At 49.7% G+C, this 23,175-nt stretch overlaps 1 long non-coding RNA gene across 1 annotated transcript; it reads right to left on the minus strand.

Annotated features, from left to right (window-relative positions):
• Positions 1-541: 541 nt before the first annotated feature.
• On the minus strand, positions 542-22,959 carry LOC111846449 (uncharacterized). Its single transcript, XR_002838890.2, has 3 exons — positions 22,519-22,959; positions 22,268-22,380; positions 542-609 (listed from the first exon to the last, which is right to left on the minus strand). It is a non-coding gene; the product is annotated as an uncharacterized lncRNA (long non-coding RNA).
• Positions 22,960-23,175: the final 216 nt, after the last annotated feature.

Here is a 23,175-nt window from a genome sequence, read left to right on the forward strand (position 1 = left end):
GACTCTGCTTTTCAGGCCCACAGGGACATACCCGCAGTGCCTTCATGCCACACTCTCCGTCACAGGGCACACATACAGGGGGCAATTTTATAGACACCTCTGCCTATATGTGTGTCTCTAGATTATAGATAGAAAGCCACAGAACATGAAAACTCTCTAAACCCCCAACCCTATACGTATGAGGTAACAGGTCTACCTATTAAACAATCCATCTTCCGTTCTACATCACTGTTAAAACCAGCAAATACATTGGATACAACGTGTACCTGTATCTGAAGGGTTTCAAACAGGATGTGGGCGGGGCTTGTGTGAGCTCCACTTCACATGTCCCTGTCCACTACCACCTGTCAATGACGTCATCGGTGCCCCAAGTGTGGGGCGGCCCTGTCGGCTCGGTGACGCAGCTCTGCCGTTCTCCTAAATGACCCGCCGAGGTGACGAGCGTCTCAGTCCTGAAACCTGAAACGGCCGGGGCCGCCCGGGGGCCCGTAGGTCTCTCCCGGACACCTGACTCTTCAGAGCTGCAGCGCTGAGCCGCGAACCAGCGTGTGTCTGTCTGCGCGCCGTCCCGCTCATGTCACTCCCCGATGCCACCTGACTGAAGGTGGACTGAAAAAAAATAAAACAAATTGGAAAACTGACTGACAAATCAGAGAGGGCCCTCTGCACCGCCCTTCCCACCATGGCTAACACACAGTCACAGTGTTAGCCGCGTTTAGTCCTCCTGCCTCCGGTTTAACACCGACACTCCCGTTCAGACACCAAGCAGTGTGCAAATGGATGCTCCTATCTCCATGTAGTACAGTATGCAGAACCCCTGCGCAGAGTATCCCTGAATCTCTCTGCCCCCCACAGATATTCATTCCTCCTTAATATCATGCCTGTTAATCAGTATCTCCCTTCCGGAAAGCTCTTAAATGGTCTCAGTGTTCCTCGAGCCCAGAACTCATCATGGAAGGTTTGAATAAATCCTGACCCACACTTTTCCTTTCTTTCCCATTAAACAGGAAATTGTTTGGGTAAATGCCACAGGAATTCCTGCCCGCTCGGCTCACCCGCCCGGGCCAGCTGGCGCCCCCTTCTGGTCGCCCCATCTGCTGGTATTCTTCGTGCTCATTAACAGGACCCCAGTCAGATTGTGCCGGGGGAGCAAGGAATGCGTTGCCACAGCATCCCCTCTGCCGGCTATGGGGAGGTCATCAGAAACCACACAATCTCAGTGCTTTGCGTCCCCCTCATTACGCCCAAACATCGCAATGTTTAGGAGCCAGATTATAAGTTCGTAGTGATTCTTAGAGGGGACACCCCCTCCACCTCTAATTTAACAAGCTATGAGAACATCGCAATGGAGATTCTATGATTTTTTTAAGGTGAGGAGCATAAAGAGGGAACAACCATTTCATTAGCCAATGATATGTTAGGAATCAGTGTGTGACAAAGGAGGTGGTACTCCAGGTCTGCCAGGCCCTGGCCAATAGGTAGCTTTCAGCAGGGGCCAGTGCCCTTGTGGCCCCGCCCCCCTGGAACATTAACAGACACACACAAACAAAAGTTTGCAATTATATCTTCATGGGGACTCTCCATTCATTTCTGTGGGGAAAACATTTTTAGTTTTCTGATTGCATTCATAGATCTTTGTGGGGACCTGAAAAAAGGTCCCCACAACATCACAATAACAGGTTCCACACACACATACACACACACACACACACACACACACACAAAACACCCCCACATCACACCTGCTGTGGTGGGTTTGGGCCTGGGGGTGTCTCTGTGGGACTTGTGCAGTATAACTGAACAGGGGCTTGAATATCCACTGCTAGCATAGCCTTTGGAGATGGGAAGTGGGGCTTGAATCGATGAGCACCCCCCCCCCCCCCCACCACCACCACCACGATGGTATTTTGTACCCATAAAGTGTGATCAGTTTACTTGCAAACCTCTGCGCCCGCAGCCCTTACTGGAAACAATGGGCACATTGTGGTGCAGAAATGAATCCTGGGAATTCATTAGCCGAATCAGATATTCAATAGACGTGACCTGAGATAATTGCACGAAGGGTAACAAATGGCAGACGCGGGCCAGCCCGGACCCCCCCAGCTCCCCTCAGACGTGGGACGCGTCTGTCTCCTTTAAAATGGAAAATATGACCCGGCATCGATAATCATAACAGCGGCCGGCGGCTGGATCCAAATCCTGCTCGGTCTTCATTTTGATACAACGCAGATCCTCACTTCCTCTGGCAGGGTGAGTCACGTGAAACTCAGACTGTAAACACGCCACTTCACACATGGGCACACGCTAAAGCCGTGTGCGTGTCAGAATGCAGAATAACCTGCCTTTTGTTACCTTTAACTGAAAATGTACAGTATATATTAATATAAACCCTGTAAAGGGGACCTCATACTATCCTATGTTGTTGTTGTAGTGTTTTGTAGCATTTTATTAAGAATTACAACGGCGATAGTCTATTTCACAAACCATTGCACAAAATGAAAGCAGTGCTCTAATTCTTCTTTTCCCAGCATGCACGGCTCTCTCTCCCGACCTGACTGAGTCACCTCTGTTCGCTATTAAAATATATATCATCCCCGGGATGAGTTCCCAGTAATTAATGGCCTGTTCTGCGAGGTCGCTGTGAGATGAACCCACAAGCAGTGCAGGTCAGGCCAGTTAAAGCGTGGTCCGAACATGCCTAATTACCAGGGTAGGACCGCCTCTCCGAAGCCCTGATCCGAGGAGTTGGGCAGTGGTACGTCTACAATCTGTGGCGTGCGGTCAGTCGACATGAAATCTGCCGGTCCCCAAAATGTGTCCAGGGGACACGCTGACCGAACTGCTGGCCCAGACGGCCAGGGGCCTGCCTGAGGGCATCACATGTTCATATCAAGCCCCTACATTTGTGTGGCATTACTGTCTGTTACCCCGGTGTGACCATGTCTGCCCCTTAAAGCCCATGTGGAGGCCTGGGCAAGCTTCACCACTGACACCCCTCCCCCAGCAAGCTTAATCAACCATTCTCACTGTGTCATGCTAAGTCGGCGCCCCGTCAGTAGATGGTGCCCTAGGCGGCTGCCTATTTCACCTAATGTATTGACTGGCAGATCGCATCTGTCCTGGATGCCACTGTGGATTCAGGCCCTTAAACAAACCCGGTTCACCACCAGCACTGGTCACTTCACCCAGTGAACATTACCCACACTGCACCTTTTCCTACATCTATGTTGTATATATCGTATCGTTACATCTCATATTTATTATTTCTACAGTAGCCACCGTATGAGTTACATTGTGTGGGGGCCCCTAGCTCCCCCATGTTAGTGTATATATATATATATTCTCTATTATTATATGTATTAGCTATTATTCTCCTTCCCCCCCCATGTGCTGCACCTGTCTTGTTTACAGTCTCTGCACTTTATGTATACATCCCGTATCGCGGTCCTCAGCAATGTTATTTCCTGCCACTGTACGCTGCGGATTGTATATCGATGGAACGTCAATAAAGACCCGCTTGACTTGACTTAAAGACCTACGGGCCCCCCCGAGAAACATAAGGACAACGAACGGTGGTGTCTGGAAAGACTTTCCGATGGCTTGCTGTCGTCTTCTCAGAGGACGCTGTGACCTTCCTCCTACCTTTTTGTTACGTAATTCGCTAATGTAGCGCTCAGCCGTCGTTAGCTATTTTGCGCCTCGGTGCTAATAGTGTGTAGCCAGTGCTAATGAACAATTCCGGCAAGGTTTGTAACCCCGCAAAACTGAGACCGACTTTTCTTTTTTCTGACAGTGGACGAAGGATCACGGATTCGCGTCGATATGCAAATGGGAAGCGTGCCACATGTTTATCTTTTCTGTTTCATTGTTTTGTCAAACCTTCTCAATGAAGGGTTTTACCGCAAAGCTGTGATTACATTCTCGATCTGCGGCTAATGTCCGCCTCCCGCTAACTAATGGGCCTTTGTGGAAGGTCACTTGAGGCCAGATACTGGCTACTTTAACGCTTCATATTTTGTGTAGATGGGTAATTTTCACTTACCTGTGGTACAAAAACAGTAGGTAAACTTTTGGATGAACGAAAATCGCTAACTAGTACTGAAGATTAATCATTAATTTTAAATGAGACATTTGTGTCTCTAACCAAGAAGATACTGGACGCAAATGTGTCACTTTCTCCTTTTGGAGACCTCTGAAGGTCTTTCTCTGTTAATCATTAAGATTTCAGAGGGTTGAGTCTCAAGCTAGTGGCCTTACCCCAGGTCTGGGTCTGGGTCTCTACCATCAACCCAGACTTCACCTCACTCTGACTTGTTCCCACCAGATCTGCTGCTCTGCTGTTTACCAGCTGGTGCTAATGCCTGGTTGAAATGCAGGCTATTTTTACGACATGCGTTAGCATCCAGAGTCTCACCGTTACCCGCTAAACTTTAGCTAAATAAAAAACTACGTTTGACTGGAGGTGAGCTTTGCGTGTGTTTCGTGGCCACAGAGGCCGCAGAATGCGGGGGAGGTGTTTTGGGAAGCAAGCCGCATTGCATTGTGGTCTCCTGGCTGGTTTTATACCCACGTAGATGCAGAGTCATTTTTCCAGCCTGACTGTGGTGACTCTGTCCCCTGGAGCCTTGGATGGACTTTTGGTGGATGTGTGTCTGTAACGGCCAGCAGGGGGCCTGTTGCAGGGCCAGGTAGCGGGTGGGTCTCCGGGTTGGGGGCAGAGGGATCGATTCTAGTCTGGCTGGAGGCAGGGGGAGTTAGGGTAGCCATGAGGGCAGGTCGGCAGCAGGTAATGCGAGCACGGTGCCCTTCAGTGGCACCTGCTGAGACTGCGTGTCAAAACTGTCCATGCTGCAGAGCAGAACTAGTCACCCATGGGCTTGTACTTCTGGAAATACTCCAGTCTCACCCTAAACTCACACATTTCTATCAGTGACTGTTACAGAGCAGCACATGTATGATGAAATTTTTATCTATTTTGCTATTTAGACCCAAGAAGCTTAATTCCTGTCCTGTACTTCTTAGGTTACTTTGTAGGCCTACACCAATTAGATAAAATAATTCAAATAATACCGTACGGATATAAGTTATAAAAAGTAAACTTTTCAGTTGATACAGCCAGTTCTGTTCTTAATACAGCATTTCACAAACCTTTTACTGAATCACGCAGAGATGCAAGATAGAAAACAATGGTTTTTCAAAGACAGGGGTTGACTTTGATAGTGTGATCTTGCGTGGACATTTCCAAGGCTGAAAGCCACGGTCTAATTTGCTGCTATGGGACGACCAACGGCCCATTTTCTGAAGACTGCAGAGCGGCCTAATCAGTACCTTAGAGCTTCTGGGAGCCCGCGTCGTTTGGCCAAGCGCCATAAAACAAAAAGGTGGCTGGGACAATGAATCACAGAGCTATAAATCCGGGTGAAAGTGCATCGCGAAAAGTTTCTTACAGCCCCTCCGAGGCTGCGTCTCCATAAGTGGGGGGGATATTTACTGCTCTACGTGCTGTAAATATCTGGGAGGAGTTACGTCAGCCACGTGACGCCCGGCCTGAGTTAGCAGCACCATGCTGGCCTGAGCGTGGATCTGAGCGATGATCTGTCACTGAGGCCTGCAGCCTCCCGCTCTGTCTGACAGAGCCGCAGTGCGTGTCTGATGCTCTTGCAGGTAGTCATTGATCAGCTGGCCTTTCCCTCATAGAGTCAAGTAATTATAACCCACTTGACGCTAATTCTGCTTACTTCCTGTTTACGCTTGTTTGCAATTTTAGGTTTTGTATTATTATTTTAAGGGAAAATGGATGTTAGACTGGTGTGGTTTGCGATGGTACACCTGGCCACACACAAGCTGGATGAACTTAGCTTTCTATATCTGAGCAGGGCATCTATGACTCGCGAAGTGAACGTATCTATACTTCTTCTTCGCATCTACGGCTTACCCTTCAACATCAGCGACACCTAGAGTGCCGGAAGACACGTTACAGGCAACGTCATTGTTGCATCTTCTGTCCTTAATATGGTGGTCGAGGGAGGGATGATCATTTTGGTCTTTTTCGAATCTTTTTGCACATACAGAGGATCACGAATGGATCACAGCTTAGTTCACGGAGGTCAGCCAAGGGTCCATTTGGATCCTGGTGTGTTTGGGGTTGGACATTGGCTCACTGATTAATTGATTAGAGGTTTCTGGATGCTGGCAATCTGAGTCCCAAATAGCAATGGCCACTGATATTGAGATCTCACACTGTTCACACTGCAGAATGACTGGGGGGGGGGGGTGGTCTTTGGAGCTATGGCCCCCCTTCCATGGTAGCCTGCGTTTGTACCAGCCTCTGCAGTCACCGAGCGTGCAGCCAGGCATCGTCCTTGGCAATGGCGCGGGGGGGCATGAAAACTAGCCTCCTGAGCCCATTAGTGGATTAGGTGTCCGTGACGAGTCTGTGGGGCCGGCCCGGCTCCCAAACTCGCTCTTGCTCCCGCCGGGGGTGGGGGCGGCTGACATACTTCCTATGGGCCCCCAGTCTGCCTCTGCAAATTGAGCCCCCAATGAAAGGCAAGAGCATGACCTGGACCCCCTCCCTCCACGGCTGGATCTCTGCCGCCAGTGCCAACCACGTCTGGGGGGGTCAGGAAATCACACATCTGGACCAGCGCCATTTGTAGATGCTCAGGCTCTTTTATTCGTTGTATGCCTTTAAGAAGATGGCGCGTGCCGGTCGTCTGAGAGACGGTGGACATTTTCACAGCCCGGGGGCTTCCCGTTGGCGGGCCGCGCTCAGATTACGGCGCATTAGTGTCTGTCGGCTGCCATCTTGGCTCTGGCTCGGCGAGGCGGAGGGCCGTGCCGCCTGCTGACACTCGCGGTGACACCACGCACGCCAGCCCTTTGAGCTTTTAATAAGATTAAACAAAAAAAACAACTTTCCCCACAATCCTCCTGGTGTTTTTCTTCGCTCTACTTAACGGACTTGTCAGAGGCTTGCAGCTGCAGACAGACGGACGGTTCTCAGGCTCTGCTCTCTGCCGCCAGACAGGGTGGGTTTACATGTTTATCGTTGACGGCAGGACTTAAGCCCACAAACTCTGTTAACTGACACACACCCCCCAACCCCTACCCAAAGCCCCAGCTACCTGCCCCTTCCAAGGCAGATTTTGTTGGGGGAGTGGGGGGGAGGCGGACTTTATCTCCCCGTATGCAGAAGGATTTTAGGCGAATTAGGAGATTAAGGTGTAGGCTCTTGGCCTGTGATAGGCTCTAATCCCGTTTCTCAGGTGAGGGGGATGTGTTCAGAAGCGGGACCCGACCCGACACCTCTCTCATTTCGACATAGGATAGAGGCTGGTGGATTGTACCATTTTGCTGGCACCGGGGGGCTTATGATTGCTGCCTGCTTCTTCTGTTTCATTCGCCTGCCCCTTGAACCCTCCTGACCATTTGCTCTTGGGGGTTCACATGCTCTTCCTCTCCGAGTCCGGTTTTACACTTCAGAAGCTGGTGACACTGGCCTGCCGGCAGTATCGTCTAGGGTGTCCCCCCGCGCTGTGTGTACTGTGCTCTCCCGGTCCAAGTCAGGAAGCAGCATGTCATGGGATTTTTACAGTGCGACACTTTGAATCAGGCTTATGCTGAACAGCGTCATAATAAAGAAGATACATAAACTGGCAGAGCTGTGACCTTTAACCCCCCCCCCCCAACACACACATGCTGCTGAAATTGGGGAAATCGCTGCTTTCCTGTGTCTTTCGACTCTCAGTACCAGTGTAAACTGAATGCAACAGAAGAAAAAAAGAATTTTTCTGTTTTGAAAATTAAAAGAACAGTAGCATCAGCAGAAAAGCTGCCCCCCCGCTGCATGGGGTGCGTGGGGGGGGGGGGGGGGGGGTTAGTGTAAAAGCCTCCTCCTGTTTGATCCACCTGACTAAAAACTCGACAGGCAGCCGCCCAGCCAGCAAAGGCTGGAACATTAGCATCTGAAAGGAGATCCACTTCTAGGGGTTTGCACCCGTGTTTATCGCAAAAATCTGGCCTGGTTTGGAAAGCAGACCTGACTCGTGCTCAGACATCTCCCCTGACAGGGACAAGCATCGGGGGGGAGTCGGTCGAAATGGAGCTTTGCGTGGTGGCGTGCTTTAACGCCCGGAGGAAATGTGTCCTCAGTGCCTTCCCCATGAGCTGAAATCGGCCGTAACCGCAGGTGTTAGCCCTGAAGGGGGTGTTCAGTAATTTCCACCGACAGGATGTTTTCCTTAAGTGGCCCAGTTTGTTCACGTTAAACTGCGTCCAAAGAGCAGGAAAATTGACTCGATTTCTCAGGAGATGAAGAAAAGTGCACATGCCACACTGGACTAATGTGCCTCAGTCCTGCTGGGAAAATATTATTTATTCTCTGCAGCTATAACAATACGTGGATCTTTGCTGGGGATGAGTAACCAGCCCTGGAATGGCCCGGAATGCCACAAACTTAACCGGGCTTTGAACTGAAACCCATAAAAAGGTGACGCCGTGGATCAGTGTCAGCCAGTTGATCTATTTTATTTCTGCATATCTTGTTAGAGGTAATGAACAACGCTGGTTCCCCTCAACGGAACGAGGGAACATCGCTCATGTGGGAATGTGCTGCTGGTGTCACGTTTGCGGGCAGAAGTGGAGAGTTCAGGTCCATAGAGTAAAAGCCCAGAACGAGATTTTGGCTCATGGGGGTTTTACTTACACAAAAATGAGCTGAGGGAAGATGGAAAATGATTGGTTGAGAGAGACAACCAATCAGATTGTAGAGGAAGTGGGACCAACCTATCTGACATCTCGATCCTCCATCTTCTACTTCAGGGGTGCCCAACTCCAGTCCTGGAGGGCCAGAGCCCTGCAAATTTTTTGGTTTCCCCACATTTAACACACCTGATTCAACTCACCACACAGCTCTTGAGCTGAATCATTTATGGTGGAACAGGGAAAGAACTAAGCTACACAGGGCTCCGGCCCCCCAGGACTGGAGTTGGGCACCCCTGTTCTAGTTGCTAGGACCCACCTCCTCTACAATCTGATTGGTAATCATTTTCCTTGTGCCCTTTTGAGTAAGTAAAACTCCCACAAGCAAGATTTTGTTTCAACCAACCAGCTGAGTATTCTATGACTCTTCATACACAACTTGGCCTGTGCTTTTACTCATTGGACCTGAATTACCCACCTCTGTCTGCAGGGCTGAATTTGGTTTTCTGAAATCAGTGCCATGTTCTATAGTCTATATACAAACTAACGTGGGTTAATCATTGGCCATTAGTCAGAGGCTCGCAGCTGTTCCTACAGCACCTTTGACGAGTTTCTTCATAACGAGAACAGGTATGCAGTCCCTGATGCTGTTAGGCCGCATCTAGACCCTGGCTGTACCGTGCCTTTCAGAGACACTACAGCTGACATGTAGTCATGCTTTGATCGGATTCATTTAAACGGTGCCTTTAAGAGACAGCATTTCATTGCATACAAAACAAGCCTCTGATTTCCTGCTTTTAGCCAGAAATCTTAAGCCCCAGCTCCTATGCCCCCACCTTCATTCTTCGATCCGTTTATAGTCACACGGAGGGCTCTCTGAACACTCCATGACTCATAGCAGTTTATAAATCTCCCAAATACATATATTAGTGCAACTAATAGGGTGGGATAATGATTTAAGCTTCATTCCTGAGGGTGTTTATGTGAAGTGTAATGGGGGGGTGGGGGCTCACAGAGTGATGCTGTTCACGTCTCGGCAGGTGGGCCACGCTGTCGTCTCTTAAAGCATCCTTCATAATGCTGACTTCATCTCGGAGGTGGGGGGGGGGGGGGGGGCGGGGTCACATATGCAAAGTTCTGGAATGTTCTGTTTCACATGAATAACTGCTCCTGGTTATGCCCCCACCTGGGCTTCATCCCTCCATCTTTCAGCGGACCCAGGGGTGTGGGCTGCAGCTGGTGACACTGATGCCAATGTCCCCGAGTGCTGGAAACAAGCCAGGTCACCGTTAGCGGTGACCCAATGACGCCGCTGACCTTTGCGTACACTCCCGCGTTCCGCTTTTCTTGGCCAGTTAATCTCTCTTGCTCTCTTCCTCCTCTTCCCTTCTCTCCCTTGCTCTCTCTCTCACTCTCCCCCCGTTACACCTCTCTCCCTCCATCCATCCTCCCCTGCTGCTTACCGTCCCGCTAACGATGATGAATACACAGGCCGCCTGATAAATCGGCCCGATCCGTGTCCGCAGCTGCTTCATGAGAGGCTCTGGCCGTCAGCACGGCGGCAAAACATTCAAAGGGAATGTTTTGATGTCCGTAATTATTTCTCCTTCAGCCTGAGAGGTATGGAGTCCCAGGTTTTAGTCAGAAGCCGTAAAAGTCCATAACAGACGTGAGTAACGACGGAACGATAAACCTGATAAATTAACATGGGGGGAAACAAACAAAGGGGGGAGGGACTTAGTGCTGCTCGGAGAGGGGGACTGCTTCTCTGTCAGAGCTGTCTGCGAGCTTTAAGCACAAATAAAGGCACATGTGTGTTATTTTAGTGTCGCCTCTCAGTTTCACCGAGGTTTTGTAACTTGATCCCTCTGAAAGCTTTAGCTAGCATAATGCAGCACGCGCAGCGCCTGCGCGTCGCCCTGGGGGCACGTAATGACGTCGCTTTGACACCTGAGACTTTTAGGGTTTAAAGCTTAGCCACGGAGGGATGCTGTAGATGATGAAGGACAGCTTGGCTCCCGTCCGGGGCCACACCCACCCCGGGAAGAACGGCTAGTCCGGTGAGCCGGCATGTCCTTCGGAAATATGGCACCCTGACTGAAAGAACCCTAGCAGGCGGGGGCCATGCAGGACTATTCCCAGCTTTGATGTTTACCGCCACGCAAACCATGCATTTGTGTGGGGCTCCCCAGGTTTGGGGCCCCTCTTCGCCACAAACAGTCACTACACTAGGGGGGCCTTTGAGCAAATGACAAACCCACCCCTCACTGTGCCAAAATCCAACAGGCTTATTGTCGTAGGCCCAGACATGGCGGGTCCCAGACACGGAGGCCCAGACGCAGCGGGCCTCAGACACAGTGGCCCAGACGCAGCGGGCCTCAGACACAGTGGCCCAGGCACGACAGGCCTCAGACACAGTGGCCCAGACGCAGCGGGCCTCAGACACAGTGGCCCAGGCACGACAGGCCTCAGACACAGTGGCCCAGGCATGACAGGCCTCAGACACAGTGGCCCAGGCACGACAGGCCTCAGACACAGTGGCCCAGATGCAGCGGCCTGTTGTGTCTGGGCCTCCGTGTCTGAGGCCCGCTGCGTCTGGGCCACTGTGTCTGGGACCCGCCATGTCTGGGCCTACGACAATAAGCCTGTTGGATTTTGGCACAGTGAGGGGTGGGTTTGTCATTTGTTCAAAGGCCTCCCTAGTGTAGTGACTCAGACACAGTGGCCCAGACGCAGCGGGCCTCAGACACAGTGGCCCAGGCACGACAGGCCTCAGACACAGTGGCCCAGGCACGACAGGCCTCAGACACAGTGGCCCAGATGCAGCGGCCTGTTGTGTCTGGGCCTCCGTGTCTGAGGCCCGCTGCGTCTGGGCCACTGTGTCTGGGACCCGCCATGTCTGGGCCACTGTGTCTGGGACCCGCCATGTCTGGGCCTACGACAATAAGCCTGTTGGATTTTGGCACAGTGAGGGGTGGGTTTGTCATTTGCTCAAAGGCCTCCCTAGTGTAGTGACTCAGACACAGTGGCCCAGGCACGACAGGCCTCAGACACAGTGGCCCAGGCACGACAGGCCTCAGACACAGTGGCCCAGGCACGACAGGCCTCAGACACAGTGGCCCAGGCACGACAGGCCTCAGACACAGTGGCCCAGGCACGACAGGCCTCAGACACAGTGGCCCAGGCACGACAGGCCTCAGACACAGTGGCCCAGGCACGACAGGCCTCAGACACAGTGGCCCAGGCACGACAGGCCTCAGTAGCCCAGAAGCAGCGGGTCCCAGCCCCCACGCTGGACCCTATCTGGCTCACAGGTTTAGCGGAGCTCGGTAATAAGGTAAAGGAAGCTGAGGAATCACAGCCTTATTGATATTGAATTACCACGTTATAAATCTGGATCATTAGCAGAGTAAAGACATTAGAGACAGCATGCACATCGGAATCCTTTGTCTTACTCCAAGCGTAATGTGCGGGAGACGGCAGGATTACATCACGGCTGCTCCTTCGCTTCTCCAGGTGATTAATTCAAGAGCAAAATTATTATCGACAAACATCTTTGGCGTGTGTATCGCATGCGAGCAGTATTATGACGGTGCACTTTTGAGTCGTATATTAGGGGTTTGGTTTGATTTACAGAGCTGTGCTCAGGAGACGACGCTGCCTTCAGCTGAGAAGCTGGGTGGCGGTTTTCCATGCTGTCAGATGTGACACATTAAGTCCTAAAGCAGTATGTGGGGCAAAATTGCAGTCTGAATGGCCGCTAGCCAGGACTCGGCGCAAGGCTGATTTATCTTTGGAGTTGGGTTTTGTTTCTGTACGTAATGATCTGTCTGCTGGAGCTGCTAATAAATCACGGCAGGCCTTCATGTGCTGACATCAAGTTGCTAAAACGAGCGTCAAAAGAAACAGGCAGACCCTGTCCTGTGGATGCCTGGCCACGTGCTGTCGTCATGGCTCAGGAGAACCCCACTGTCCTGATGATGTCATAATGCTGGGGGGAGCGTCCATGTGCACCAGGTCAAAATCATCAGTGGATGGTCAAAAACTACAAAATGCTGATGGATCCATTTTAATTGTTAGGCCTCCAGGGCTTTTTGTTCTGTCCTTGGCAGAGTTTTCACAACAGTAATCAGACATCGCAAAATGCGCGCTTGTGTAAAAACTAGAAATGCCTTTGGAGTAACAAACAGGAATATCTGTGCTGAGTGGTACACTAATCTGGAGAATTAAGTCAGAATCCTGCCCTTGTAATGGAAATGCTTTCTCATGACACACACGTGTGTAGGAGCCTTTTCCAAATGAAAGTGTGTGATTGTTCTTATTGTTTACTGACAAAGCGAGATCATTTACAAAAGCAGAATAACCTTGGTCTCTGCAGGGGAAGGTAACAGTGACAGACACACGTCCCAAACAGGAGCCGGATTCATAGCCCTTCTGACAAGTTTGTTCCGGAACAATCCCATCTGTACCTTATCTTGTCTCATGTGAGAGTTCCCCCTCCCACTTGGTGGCTGTGTCCTCGATAACTGGGTGGGTCCGGTTCCGTCTTTCAGGTGCGACGGGCTTATCTGGGAGACTCGTGTAAGGCGAGCCTTTGTCTCTCTCTGTCCCCCGACCCGCCGGCCCCCGACTTTGATCCCAGAGCGAGGTGCAGCAGGATACGGCACCCCAGGGGCTGCTGAAAACCCAAAGAGCACACGCAGATACTAGATCTTTCCGGGCTGGTGCTTTGTGATGATGGGACATAACAAGGACTAGAAAGAGACGCTGCTGTGCCCCGCTGTAGGGCTCGGGGTCAGCCTACGAGCCATAAAGCACGAGAAAATAAGAGCATGGACAAATTCCGGCTAAGTTTAAGTAAACAGCGTCAACTTTTAATTAACTGAGGTTCCAGGAATTTAACATTACATTTGAATTACAATTAATGTTCAGCCAAAAACGCACCTCAAGGACCAGATTCAGAAACGTGTCGGGCAGCATAATGTGGCAGAGGAGCGGAAATTGTTAAGCGAGTCGCTGACGTTATTTGATGTGTTTATCTTGATTAAGGCTGTGAGCCCAGGTGCAACCTTTTCAAGGCAGAACGGCGAACGTGCGGCGTGCCGTGCCGCTCCGGCGGCCTTGGGCGTCCTTGTTTGTCAGTGCGCTGACTTGGAAAAATGTCTAGAAAGAGTGACGGTCCCCCCTCCCCACACAGGAAGCTGAAAAACGCCCCCCCCGGCGCCACTGAAAGTTGACAACCACTTTGAAACTCCAGCTAGGTCCGCCCAGGAAGACCTGCGGTCTCATCCCGCCTCTGTCGTCGCCCCGCTGCTCTAAACGTCCACACTGTCGCATCACGGAAAAAGCCCATAATAGCCGGCATTAGCGCAGACCTGCTCTTTGGGGAACAGAGCAGATTTTCAGCTACATAAAGGGCTGTTTGGCCAGGCCATTCCACCGCGCTGGCGGCAGGGGGGCGATGGCTGCCCTTTTCCAGCAGAAATGCGTGCCGGCGTTGTCCTCTCTAATCCCCTCACCGCTTGGTGATAGGTTTACTAATTTAAAAAGGGGGCGACGTAGGGCATGCTCCAGCATGGCTTGAAAAGGCCTCGTCACCAGATTGTCCTTGACTGGCTCAGCAAGAGTCAGAATAAAAAGAAACGAATAGAACCCAGGGGCGGACATCGCTGATTACTCGTTTTCGGGGAAAAGCCAAAGATTGCGACTGGCATCAGAGCTTTTTTGAGGTCATTTATTTTTTGCCCATGTACGTGAGCTGATGAGGTTACATCTGCCTATAGTTTGTGCAGGCATTTGCAAGATATAAGTGGCTCTATTTGATCATGTGGGCTATCTTGTCTCTGGGACGGAGCTCTTAGAGAGACAACAGATGTTGGAAGGGGATCAGAGCTGAAAAATGGCTTTAAAAATCACTTTGAATTTGGTGAAATTAGTGTCTGAATGTCCGTCGTCTTCGGCTTCCATTGTTCCGAAATACTCTGCTGCAATTGGTTTCTGTTCCCCGAAAGGCAGTTTTTGTGATTTTAGATGACACTCAATTTAAATCTACATTTAAAAATACTGCAAAATCTTCTTCTGAAAAATGGATGTTGAAAAGTAATCCTCTATTTATTATTAATAATAATAATAATAACAATAATTTTCATGTTGACAGGAAAATGTATAACCCTCTATTTGACAAACAATGCTAGTTCATTAATTACGCGGTGCTTTAATTAGACAGCGCATATGTTGAAGGTCCCTTGTGAGAGTTTTCCGCAGACGTGATGGAGTATGGAGGTATTCTGCTTTTGAACTCTAGGGGGCAGTGTCACTGTTAAAAACCTCTCACTATATACACATCCATAAAAAGGCAGACTATGGCAACTATGGCAGGGCAAATGGACGACTCTGTGAGCTGACCCCTGTCCCAGGCGGTGCTGCAATCCATCAGGTGTCCCGCTGTCACTCCGCGCGTTCCGGAGAGTTCTCCCTGCTGGCCCCATCACGGCACTAATGAGTCAGCCTGGTAAATGCGAGCACATCTCTGCCAGTCCTCTAGGAGTAACCAGTCAAATGCATTATTCTGATTGCATAACAGATTGCAGCGATCACTGTGCCAGATCAAACGTCAGTAGGTTTATGCGCGCTTAATTTAAGTGCGTAGTAGCTAATGCGGACGTGGCCCCACTAAAACACTTGTAGCCTCAACTCCTCCTTTTCGTTTGGAGGCCTTTGTCATTATATCGTTTCACCGGTCAGGAAAAATTCAGTGTGAAAAATACCATGTTTAATGCAGAGCACCCGACACAGAAGTCATTCAGATCCGAGCAGCTCCCGGTCTTCCAGACCTGTGCATATTTCCCAGACGGTAAGACAAACACACCCCCGTTTGATCGGAAGACCTGCCCTCAAATCAGTCTGGATGAGCGTCTAATGACCCATAAATGATAAGAGATGGGTTCACAAAAACACCCCAGTGGAAAATATGCCTGTTACCAAACCTTATTTTAATATTTAAAGTAGATTTTGCACTGCTGTCGGTCTACGAGTGGATTAGTCCTCCAATACGTCCTGACAAAGCCTTTGTTAACGGGCTCGCGTTCGCTCCTTCTGCCATCTCATTTTCCCTGGTATCTTCTGGAACACTCCTATATTTCATCATTTGTTTTGCTATCACTGCTGATTTGTAAATGTGCAGATTCTAATTAACAGCAGCCACAGTTTCTAATCTATTAAATATTAAATCATCCCTGTAGTTGAGATCCCCCCCCCCAAACTGCCGCATGCATATTCATTCTCGTTAAGCTGTCAGCACTTTTAAACACTCGATTCTCCCCTGAAATACGCAGTTTTCTCTTTGCTGTTTGTTTTCTCCGCTCCGAGTTAATATTTATTTTCCTGACATGCTGGGTATTCCCTCCTTTTTTCCTTGCTCTCAGTAGCTTCACAGTCTGCTAGCTTTCAATCCCCTATCCGCGTTTCAGTTCATTAAGGTGGCCTTAATCTCCCCCATTCGTCAGTTAGCGTGCCGATTCCCCCGTATTTGTTTTGGCGTTTCCTGCGGGTGCTTGGTGACACGGCGGATATGCACCGTGATAAACGCACAGCCTTGCTTGTTTTACTCGGGATCCGTGGGTATTTCCAGGAGTGCCGGGTTTGTTGCGGGGTAACGTTGGGGCTTTGGGTTGCGGTGTAATCACTATCAAAACAGAAGTGATGAACCTGTGTTTATCTCGGATTGCTCTGGGTCTTATATTTGAGTAGGAGTTTGCCCCCTGATTTTACATCATGTATAGCTCCTGCTCCAATCCTGCTTACACTCATACCTGGGCACTCACTGCAAGCTCAGGCTAGGCTCAATTATGCCTAGTTGGGCAGAGGGCAGAAGAAAATGATTGGTTTAGAGAGATAACCAATCAGAATGTAGCGGAAGTGGATCAAAGCAACTGGAGGAGGCAGGACAAAGACATTTGATTGGTTGGTCGCACCTCCTCTAGTTGCTCTGACTCACCTCCTCTACTATCTAACTGGTTATCTCTCTGAACCAATCATTTTTCCCCCTGCCCTCAGAATATTTTTGTGTAAGTAAAATTCCCATGAGCCTCCTCAACAGTATATTTCTGAAGTGCTATTTGCTTTGCTTGTACGCCACTTTGCACAAAAGTGCCAGCTAAATATGTCAAATGCAAGGGTCTCAGGATGACAGTGGCACAGGTATGGGGTTAATCAGACTCAGACTGAAGCTTAGAGGTTGGGCTCAGCCTAGTGTGGGACTAGGTGACGTTTTAGTGATCCTCTTACCCAGTGGAGTCAGTTAGTGAGGCCTATGGATATTTTAGGAAAGTTCAATGAACTCCTTTTAATTTTATTTGTGGGCCTGGGTGTGAGTATGCATGAAGCACACCAGATTCACTGACGGGGTGACTACTAGACCTGCAGTTCTAAGGTGTCATTTACCCATAATCCCGAATGGTATTACCTCATGTAAACGAGTCCTCTCCTCAGCTTCATTAGCAGGTGGCACCTGCTCACTTCTCCTCCAGCAGCGCCGTGATATTTCTGCTGCTAGCCCATACACGGCGACGTTTGCTGAGTGGGTTAACGTGCGAAACCGAGCGTTGCCGCGGCTACACCAGTGTGCAGGGCGTTATCCACCTGACGCACGGTGCATTTAGCGCCTTGGCGACGATGCATCTCCCCGGCGACAGAGTTGGACTGTTTGTCACAAATTGTCTGTCCTTTTATCGTAACGCCTGTGTTCAGTTTGCGATGGGACTCATCCGGAGGAAAGCATTTAGTTTTTCAGTACGGCTGAGATTCCACCAATCTGTGTTCATAAGCGGGATTCTGAGTTACTAAGTGTTACTTTGGGGGTACAGCAGTTTCTGACTGCTGTATTAGTTTATGCCAGGATCTGAAAAGGATTTCTCTCTATTTTTGCCGTACATTTTATATGAAACTTATGCTCATATAATATCGAGTCATAGTTCAGCTTGGACATTAAAACTATTCTGCGGTGGAGTATGAAGGCCTCATGCCGAAGGGATGCTGGGAAATGGGATACCCCCACACAGTGTCCTGAACGAGCATCCCCCTCCCCCCCGCCAAGTCCAGTGCAGATCGGGACACCTGGACTCTGGTGTGGCGAGCCCCGGCCAGACCAGAAGCTGCCGACATCCACTTCCGGAAAAGATAAAGCGAGAGCTATCATCGTAGGAGCCAGGACAGGATGGATTTCAGAGAGGGAGGGAGAGCGAGAGAGAGAGAGAGAGAGAGAGAGAGATGCACAGCTCAGTATCCCAGACGAAGGACTTTGAAGTTCCCCACAGCTGGACAAAGTTATTCAGGCTTAAAGTGGAACACTTTCCCACACGCATGACGGATATTATCAAGAAGTGCTGATGTAAATGAGCCTGTTAGCCAGCTTTGCTGCACTTACAAACCAGACGTCGTTTCTGTCAAATAAATTAACTAAACAGGAGGCCGGATGGCTTACACTCACATTTAATTTATTATCGCCGTAAAGTCCTGCATGAGAGACGCACGGCGACACCTTTCATTTGAACATGACAATTTAATTCAGCCATTAACATGACAACATTAAGCTAATTATTTATTTACTAGGTAACCTTGAGCCGAGAAACTGCCACAGTTTACCGTATTAACTGCTTGGACCGAAGCATCCGATCAGTCTGGTCTTCGGAAGAGCTGGAACATTTATGATGATTTTTATGATATGCGCGTTTATTATACACATACGCGGATTTATCAGCAAAAACTAATTAGTTAGACCTTATTGTCCTCGTTGCGGGTATTCATTTCCGCAGCGCGGTACATCCCAGAGGAATCTACATCACATTTCATACCTGTCATTACACAAAGACAACAGAGAATATATCAGAAGCACTTGCATAATCGTGCAAGATCGGTAGACGGTACAAGTTTACAAGTTCATCTGAAATGTGCTTGTGCCCAATAAGCAAAGCTACCCTCTGCGTTTAGGGTTCGAGTCGTGAGACAGAATGACGTCTGTACATAATCGGACGCTGTGAGCTTTTGCATTCGCCAGATCAGCCGGCAGGATCAGCGGGATCATTACTCAGCTTTTTCTCACCTTCAGGATGAATCAGAGCGTAGACGTTGACACTCGCACACTTATTCACACTGTAAAAGAACAAAAGTAAAGTTTTGCCTTCGTATTGCAGCACGCTTATTCACAGCGAAATCCGTGGGCCCGCGATAACTATTGAAGGAAAAGACGCGTCTTCGCCATTAAGTGAAATAAGGAAATATACGATCCGCACAGGGGTTTGGGGCGAAGCTAAAATGTATGGTATCGTACGACGGGAGCCGTTTTTCCAGATGGATCTCGCTTGGTCAGCACCACCGGGCCTAATCGAGGTAGAATCGAGACTGGAGGCCTTGTGTGAAGGGCAGATGTCTGCAGAAGGGGTGACACCCAGTCAGGGCCCATGAGCCTGGAATTCTCTAGAAATTATTCTAAAGGTGCTTCGAACAAAGAAACGGTCAGACAGTTCGATGTCTGTCATTTAGTCATTAGAAATATTGCAGGAGGTCATAACTACAAAATGAAAAGGAAGGGCAATTTTTTTTTTAATGGTAAAGGCAGTTATCCATCTATCCATCCAATCATCCATCCATCCATTTTCTGTACCTGCTTGTCCAACGTTGGGCCTGGTGTCCGCACCCTATCCCGGAAGCTACAGGCACAACGGCGATTAGCCCTTGTTATGGAGTCTCCTTGTTTGCTTTCTGACAGGAAGTGCTCATGGAGAAGATGTTTACCCCTGGCAGTTGGTGTACTGCTGTGCGATGGCCATGGTGCAGGTGGCGCGTGTCACAAACCCCCTGCCCCCCGCCCCCCAGGGCCACGACGCTCCTGAAACGATCTAATGACCTCAGGTGGGTCGTTATGAAAGCCTGCATGATGCAAGCCTGTAGGCATGGGGGCCGTTTTCCTCATTTGCAGGGGGAAATGCTTAGGAAGCGAGTGCTAACGAGACAGCATTCCTGATCCATCTTAATTTCGGAGCCCCCATCTTCCTCTGGTGCAGCCTCTCCCGACTGCTGCGGTTTGGGGAAAAGAGAAAAGAGTAAAAAAAAAAAAAAACAATTAAATCTCTCTTGCCGAATTGCGTGACGCTTCCTATTCAGCAGAAATGAAAAACACGACACAATTTGTCACGGAGTACCCCGTCCGCTGTGCCCACAAGGAGCAGATTATGCTTATTTTTCATTTGGACAGTGGGAAAGTCAAGCCAGGTGTTTGGCATCAGCGGAGTGTTCAGGTGTAACTGCGCTTGTGAAGGGACATTACGGGCGGCGAGGATGAAGGATGAGGCGTGCAGGGTGGGGGGGGGGGGAGGTGTCGCAGCGCCCCCCACCACCACCCTCGAGGGCGCCCTCGCTGGGCAGACAGGTGCCGCTGCAACTCCCCCCACCCCAGATTCATCCCGAGCGCCGCTGCATCTCTTCTTATCACGCTTCATTTGTGATTTACGTCAGGATACGTTTTGTCTGGATGCCAGATTTCAGATCGGGAAGCAATGGCGATGAGGTCAAGCGACGTAGCCAAGGATGCTGATGCGTTTTAACCCCTTTGTTGTGGGGGGATGGACAAATCCTCCTACCGTTTGGCCACCACCGGTGTTTCTCAATATCTGTCTTGTGTACAATTTTGTACATCTTCCATCAACGAAGATCAGTTGCAATACTATGAACAGAAGTACAGAGGATAGTAAAAATCCCCGGATGTCATTCTTGCCCCACCCCAAATATCAAGGATACATCAGTTGCATCCTCGCAAAATGAGACTAATCCCATGATCCATTGTGCCCCAAGTTTGTCTTTTTGAGGCAAGTTAGAAGGACCGGTCTTGCCAAGACCAAGAGAACGATCCAGGCTTTCTTGGTATTGAAACAGCCTAGATTTTCACGTTTGTCTTGGTGGAGTTCTGCCAGGATTATTGTTCGAACCCAGAATCACCGATAGGATTCAATCTGATTGAGTTCATGAGCAGAGGCGGTTGAGGTTCTATGTAAAGTGGATTGATTTGACAGCATCACATGTCAGGGAGCTGTGCTTGGGTTTCCTCACAGTCCAGCTGACACTAGCCGATGATGTCATCTCCACGTGACTCCGGTCCATGGTGCAGCCTCCCGCTGGCTTAGCAAGGAAGGTTTGCGCTGCAGGTCTGCGGCAGCTTTATCGTCATCTAATGCCCTGTCATCCTATTTTAACTCTTCCCATGGCAGCATGATTTTTTCCTTCCTTTTGAATTTCACCATCTGGAAGCGATGCGCACCCACCATCGAGCGAGTCTGACCAGATGCTTCCACTCCACAATCTGAGGAGGGGGGGGGGCTGCTTTGGTGTTACTTTAAGCTCCCCCCAAAGAGGCGTTGCTTGGATCGGTCCAGGCCTCCAAATGGTCCTGGGGAATCGGCGGCCCCAGTGGCCATTGTGGACTCAGAGCTGCACAACTGTAGAACATCATGTCACATCATGGAGTTTGACAGGAAGATAACAAGGCAAAAACAAAACAACCAGCATGTCGAAACTGAGGTCTGGCCACGTGTAATTAAGTCACATTTTATTAGCAGGAGGTCTCGGGTTGTCCGAATCGCAGCTACCTCATCCGTTTTTTTTTTAACAGGACGTTTCCTAACAAAAGCTTGTCGAGTGAAAAATATGAAATAAGAAAAGTATCCAGCAAGCAAACCCCCTTTGATATCATGCTCTTGGTGTGATGTCACCAGGAAGCTGTTCTTCTAGATCTAGATTAAGCCCCCCCCCCCTTGGCTTCTGTCAGGCTCTAATTATCATCAGCCGTCGGTGGCCAGTGAGTCAGACCTCCGATTTCAGGTGCCGGGGCTATGATGAGGTGACGGTCTCTTATTGGGGGGGGGTTGCTGTTATCCCTACCTGGAGGACAATCAATGCTCTATTAATAAAGCCGCCCCCACACTCCCACCCCGCTCTCTCGAACCCACACCAGGTCGGGGCCTCGGCTGGCGGCTCATATTCTGCAGTAAATGGGAGCCTTACTAGCCACTCAACGCAAACACTTACATGGGGCCCTCAAGGTTTGAGGGCCCCCTGTTGGCCACAAACAGTCACTACACTGGGGGGGGGGGGGGGGGAGTATTCCTGAGTGGGGCCCTAGAAACAACACAGTGGCCCCTGGGCCTAGTGGCCAGTCTCTTAGACTCATGGGACAGTTTTTAAGTGATCATTTGAAATATCGACTTTAATACCTCATTTGAAAAATTAATGAAACCTTTGATGTTAAATCCATACTCAATTTAGCCGAATGCCATTCAGAAAAAACAGGGGGGGGTGCATTATCAGCCAGGTTGCTGAGGCGGAATCGCGTTTTACGGCCGCTTTTTTAGGCGTGGGAAAGCAAAGCAGCGACTGCCCATTAGAGGAAAGGAAAAAAGTGCTATTGATTAGCTCTGCTTTCTGCTAGAGGAATAGGGGGCTCTTTCCTGTAGGGCAGGAACCAGCCTTAATGAAGGGCCCCACTTGGAGGGATTACCACGTCTTGCTCACGCACATTCACCGATGGCTGCCCTCTTCCTTCACAGCCCACTCCGTCCTCAGTCTCAATTTGTGCCGAAGTCTCCTAATGGTGTCATGATGGCGAGGGAAAGAAAAAATATAATGATTCTGAAACAAGAAAAGAGAAAAAACACAATTATTGTCAGCCTGGTGTGTGTGTGTGTGTGTGTGTGTGTGTATGGGGAGGGTTAAAGCGACAGGATGGAATAATCAGATTTTCCGCAGTTAATCATGATCAAAAGGCACCTTTGTGAAGTCGCTCTCGGCTTGTGACAGGTAGCGGGAAAAAGAGGGCTTTTAGCAAATGGATTTTTCTCGTAACAGGGAAAAAGATGAGGGAAAGGCAGGCAAATGTGGCGAAACGTGTCGTCCGCTGAGCAAGAGGCGCTGGGAGGCGCTTTATCTTCCTCTTATCGATCACGCTGGAGAAAGTAAACTGCATTAGCATCGGGGGCTAAAAATGGCTCAGGGAGCGACCCATTACCGTGTCACTGCGTCGCCATGACCGCGCCCCCTCACTTTCGTTAGCCGTTATACACTCTTTATTTCCAAACACAGTAAAATCCAGTTATAACGGAATATCGTGTATAACGGACAAACAATTTGCTCCCCAGCGCCGCTTTTAGCTGTAGTTCTGTTCGGCTGTAACGGACATGCAGGTTCCGCCTACAAGGCGAGTGGCGTGCAGGTGATATCCAGCGCAGATACGTAGTCGGGATTATTAATAGTTACGCATCTGGTCAGGTAAAGTTGGATTACTACATGTACAATATAATAATCTATACCACAAGTGTGTCTGCTGCATGAGTAAATGGTGTCCTGTAGTTGTGTTCTGGGCATACAGCAACTCTGGATATAACGGTCTTTGAATATAACAGACTGTTTTGCCAGGTGCCTTGAAGT

This window comes from Paramormyrops kingsleyae, chromosome 21 (assembly GCF_048594095.1).
Source record: "Paramormyrops kingsleyae isolate MSU_618 chromosome 21, PKINGS_0.4, whole genome shotgun sequence".
In the NCBI taxonomy this organism is placed as follows: Eukaryota; Metazoa; Chordata; class Actinopteri; order Osteoglossiformes; family Mormyridae; genus Paramormyrops; species Paramormyrops kingsleyae.